General features: G+C 50.9%; 1 non-coding gene across 1 annotated transcript; it reads left to right on the forward strand.

Annotated features, from left to right (window-relative positions):
- Positions 1-833: 833 nt before the first annotated feature.
- On the forward strand, positions 834-1029 carry LOC123163262 (U2 spliceosomal RNA). Its single transcript, XR_006481822.1, has one exon. It is a non-coding gene; the product is annotated as a U2 spliceosomal RNA (small nuclear RNA).
- Positions 1030-5568: the final 4539 nt, after the last annotated feature.

A 5568-nucleotide genomic window follows, 5' to 3' on the forward strand; every position in this document is an offset into this window, starting at 1 on the left:
GTAAGGTAACGAACATGTCTCCCATTCAGCTCGTCCAATAAAAATAAGACACACAGTAGCCTCGACGGAAGACACAATGACGGCTCTGCTCGATCTTTCGGAGTACTCCCTCCATCTGAAAATACTTGTCATCAAAATGAATAAAAAAATGAATAAAAAAGGATGTATCTAGCTACTACTAGATACATCCCTTTTTATTCATTTTGATGACAAGTATTTTCGAACGGAGGGAGTAATTAATATAGCATTACCATATTCCTTGATGCCATCTTCACATGCACTGTACGTGGCCATGCCGATATATATCACGTACGTACACGTACCCAGTACAAGATTGCATTGCAACGTCTAGTTTTTGAGCGGAGCGACCTACATCCTGCAAGCGAATGCGCAAGAAGCATGAACCGACGGCTGCCTGCCTCTGCCTCTGGCTGGAGTTTCCCGATCGCACCATGCAGCGCCTCGGGCATGCATGCATCGTCAGGCTTCAAAGTTCAGAACACACTTGAATGGAACAGCAAAAGGAGCGAAATAACCTGGCCTCCCCTGTGATAACGGCGAGCCAGCAGCCGGGCGCTAATCTTTCTTTTTTCTTTGAAAAAGGAAAAATTGTGGGGTGCCAGTCGCTAATCAGGCCGGTAACATAGGCCTCGGCAAAAGGGCCTTTTTTTTGTTTAAGCCCACGCAGGAGGCTGGCTCGGTGGCAGTGCACCTTCTGCACTCGGCACCGCAGCCGCGAGGGACGAGCAGCTCTTTAGTCCCACCTCGCTCGGCGAAGAGGGACGGGAGCGCGAGGAGGTTACAAATAGAGGAGCAGGGCAGCATTTCAACGCATACCTTTCTCGGCCTTTTGGCTAAGATCATGTGTAGTATCTGTTCTTATCAGTTTAATATTTGATATGTGGGTCATGTGCCTACAACGATATTAAATTTATTTTTTATGGGGAGGAACCACCACAATGGCTTGCCATTGGGTCACTCAGGTGTTGCCTAGTGTGTTGCACTACTGCCTGGGCTGGTGCACCCCAACCAAAGTTAAAATTTGATTAACTTGAGATTTAGATGCTTTGAAATTTGAGGTGCAGCAATGGGTGTTGCCTTGGCCTGGCGTGCCCCTGAATCAAAGTTAAAATTTGGTCGCCGATAATGCCCACACGTGTGGGCGTTAAGGGGCCTGCCTACATATTTTGTGTGGTGTTTAGATAATGTACACACGTCCGTACATCAGGCCTCCTACCTTAGTCCCGCACGCCCCACGTGACAGTCACCATGCGTCCTCGCAGTTGCCATGGTCTGGACCCTCTTCCATGTTCATTTAACTGCAGTTGTCATGTCGCTGAACTACAGTTGCCATGTCGGACAACTACAGTTGCCATGGTTGCTCAACTGTAGTTGTCATGTATGGTCTGGTCTACTGCACTTGCCATGATTTCAAAACTTTAGGATTTGCCACCTACTAACACTAGGCAGTTGCCATGTAGCACTATAAAAAATGCATGGCAAAAAAACATGTTCGGGTAAAAGAGAGAGTTGCCATGTGCTCACAAGCACGCTAGGGCAGTTGCCATGTAAAAACAAATAGTTTCCATCTGCTTACGTGCATGCTAGGGTAGTTGTCATGTACCATGCAAAAACATATGGCAACTCGGGTAAAAAAGATTTGCCCGTTACAAGCAAAGTTAGGGTAGTTGCCATGTACCCTGCAGAAACACATGGCAACTGACAGCTTTGGGTGTGGGCGAGGAGACGGGCGCGTGGGCGAAGTGATAAACGCCCACACACCAGCCCCTCTGCGTGCGTGAAAACTGATGTGTGGGTAAATTGCTAAACACCCACACACTAGCCCCCCGTGTGGTGAAAAAGGACGTGTGGGCGACCGGATGAATGCCCACACACCAGCTCAGTCCTACGTGGCACACAAAAACTGCTAGAACGCATCAAGATTCGTGCAGAATTGGTTGGACGAGGATCCATGTATGTGGGCGAGTTGCTAGAAGCCCACACCTGTGGGCGTTAGTCTTTCTGTAAAATTTTATTATCTTCATATTCAAATTCGGATGCTTTGAAACTCAATCTGTGTTTGAGGTGTAGCAATGGGATTGGGTTTGCAAAGAAGATGTGTTAATTTGTTCCCCTACCAAATACTCCCTTTATACAAAGAAATATAAGAGCGTTACAGAGAGAATACGCTTCAGTGGCATGGCAAACCAATAGTGGTCTGCACTACTACTAACTTCATTGTGGCGCCCCCGATTCAATCGTACACTAATCATACACGCAAATGTGTACGATTAAGATCAGGGACTCACGAGAAGATATCACAACACAACTCTAGACACAAATTAAAATAATACAAGCTTTATGTTACAAGCCATGGGCCTCGAGAGCTCAAATACATTAGCTTGAATACAAACGAGTCAGTAGAAGCAACCATATCTGAGTACAGATATAAGTTAAACAAGTATGCCTAAAGAAGGCTAGCACAAAAGCAACATCGATCGAAAAGGCAAGGCCTCCTGCCTGGGAGCCTCCTAACTACTCCTGGTCGTCAGCGTCCGTCACGTAGTAGTAGGCACCCTCGGGGTAGTAGCAGTCGTCAAAGGTGGCATCTGGCTCCTGGACTCCACCATCTGGTTGCAACAACCAGAAAGAAGAAAGAAGGGGGAAAAGGGGAAGCAAGGCAACCGTGAGTACTCATCCAAAGTACTCGCAAGCAAGGATCTACACTACTTACGCATCGGTGTCAATGAAAGGGGTAGTATCTGTGGACTAACTGCAGAATGCCAGAATAAGAGGGGGAGAAGCTAGTCCTATCGAAGACTAGCATCTTCTGGAAACCACCATCTTGCAGCAACATGAGGGAGCAGAGTAGTATAACATAAGTCATATTTATGTTGTTGTATCAACGCTCCAGGATCCTTTCTCGACTTCCGAAGCAACATATTCAAATCATGCCTCAGCATCCAGTTCTAGTTGTATCGATCGGGATACAACTCGGAGTGTCTATTACCATAGGACAGGCTATCCATAGATGTTTTCTTCCCCTGCAGGGGTGCACCAACTTACCCACCACGCTCGATTAACTACAGCCGGACACACTTTTCTGGGTCATGCCCGGCCTCGGCCAAACAATACGCCGCAATCCGACCTAGGCTTAATAGAGAGGTCAGCACGCCGAACTAAACCTATGCCCCCAGGGGTCATGGGCCATCGCCCCGAGAACTCCTGCACGTTGCGAACGCGGCCGGTGAGTAGACCTAGCTACCTCCTTAAAAAGGCAGGTGCTTACCAGTCCAACCCGGCGCATGCCGCTCAGTCGCTGACGTCTATTAAGTTTCGGCTGATGCATACGACGCAGAACGCCCATACTATGCCCACGTGATGGTTAGTCCTATCAGGCCAGAGGCCCCTCGGATCAAATATCCAAATCGTAGTGGATTAGGAACGCGCGGTAACAAGCAGAGACTCACGAAAGATGTGACCCTGTCGCCCCGTCTCGAGGACTTGTGGCAAGGGCTAAGAATGCCCGGCCACGCCTCGTAATTATCTCACGAGAACCTTCCAGGGCAACCCGACTACACATCACTCGCAATTAATCTCGCGCGGGTACCCCTCAGGGACGACTCGTCTTTAGTAACATGGTTCAGTGTAATGTCATAGTAACCATAGTAACTGTGTGTCTAACACCAAGGGGAACCCTGAGGAACCACCCTCGGTGGATTCCACTCGATGTAATTATCAAGGTGAACGTAAGAGGAACCACCCTCAAGGTTCACACTTGAGGGGTTGCACGACAGAGCCATATCAGAAGTGGTTAAGGAGGAAATCACCCTTGATGACCACGATCGAATAGCTACACTACAGGGTTAACATCAAAAATTGTTAGCAACCCCGACAGGCGAGCTCCACTAGGTAGCGGCTCCATCGCCGCTTCACGTCACCCACAAGTCAGGAGGCCCAACCTGCGCACTGTTGGGCCGGAATGGGTCAACTGAGGCCCGAGCTCACCTACAAAACTTACCACCGACGAAGGGCTCACCATCCAGAGGATCAAGGCTGAACCGGCGGTGGCAACCCTAGCTATCTAGTTCATCTAGTTTCCTTCTTGCAAGAACTTCCCAATTCGTGTACTCAGATCTGTATAAGCTACTACTTCAGAGAGCTACTTAGATCGATCCATATCTCTTGCTCCTCACATCTGGTATCAGAGACATCGATTCTCGGAGTCGCTTCCACTGGCGCAAATCATCGAAACCCGTCGGGCTCGTCAAGGTCGCCAACAACTTGAAGCCATGGATCCCGCTATCAAGACCTATCTGGACTCCCTCAAGCACTCCTTGGACGCCAACACGGCAGCGATGCAAGCCCAGTCCACGAAGATCGATGACCTGCTCGCGTGGCACCCCGATCTCGAGCGCCGCGTCACGGATCTGAGCGAGGCGGTGGCCGCGCTCCAATCTGCACCACCGGCCGCCCTCAAGGGCCACGAAGAGGAGCAGGCGCGCCCCTCCGCACTGACGCAGCCCGGCGACCCCATCGGTCCAGCGACAGGCGAAGTGGTCAACCAACAAGGGCCCGATGGCCACGGCGCGTTTCATCTACATCGGGGGCCATTAGCGGCGCCTCTCGGGACGCCGCCACCGCTCCCGGCCAAAGGTCAGCTCGAGATCCCGTTATCCCCTTTCTCCCATGCCAACCAGATGCTCATAGGCCTGGGCCAGGCACACCCATCGATCACGTTTCCACAGTTTTCAGGGGAGAACCCCAATTTGTGGAAAACTCTTTGTGAACAATATTTTGCCATGTTCGGGATCGTGCCTTCGTTTTGGGTACCGATGGCAGCGCTCAATTTTTCTGGAGCGGCAGCAATTTGGCTGCAATCCATTCAGAAGCGCTTGGGTGAGTTTGATTGGGAATCATTCACCTCGCTGTTGTGCACGCGATTTGGCCGCGATCGCCACCAGCTGCTGATACGCCAGTTTTACTCTGTTCGCCAAACGTCCACAATGGCTGATTACATTGAACGTTTCGAGTTAATTATCAATCATTTGAATTCATACTCTGATTCCATTCATCCTTATTTCTTCCTCACTCGTTTTGTGGAGGGTCTGAGGAGCGATATCCGAGCCGTGGTGATGGTGCAGCGCCCTCCTGATTTGGACACGGCGTGCGCTCTCGCTATGCTCCAAGAAGAAGTGGCAGAAGGCGCGTGCAGTTATCTGCCAAAACCTCCGGACACGGCTCCTCGAGCGGTCGTGCCACTACCACTCCCACCACCGCCGATGCGCCACTCGACACCTACGGTGGCCACTGATCGCCGTGGAACAGACGCGGCGCGCGCGGACTCGACCAAGCTCAAGATGCTCCGTGAGTATCGGCGAGCACTAGGCCTCTGCTTCAAATGCGGAGAGAGGTGGGGACAAGATCATGTGTGCCCCACATCGGTGCAGCTACACGTCATCGAGGAAGTTCTCGACCTCTTCGGCCTCGACAACACCATCGACATGCAGCTGCCCCCGCCTGAAGACACAGTGATGGCGATATCGCGCTCGGCAGTCTCCGGTGGTG

This window comes from Triticum aestivum, chromosome 7B (genome assembly GCF_018294505.1).
Source record: "Triticum aestivum cultivar Chinese Spring chromosome 7B, IWGSC CS RefSeq v2.1, whole genome shotgun sequence".
Taxonomy (NCBI): Eukaryota; Viridiplantae; Streptophyta; class Magnoliopsida; order Poales; family Poaceae; genus Triticum; species Triticum aestivum.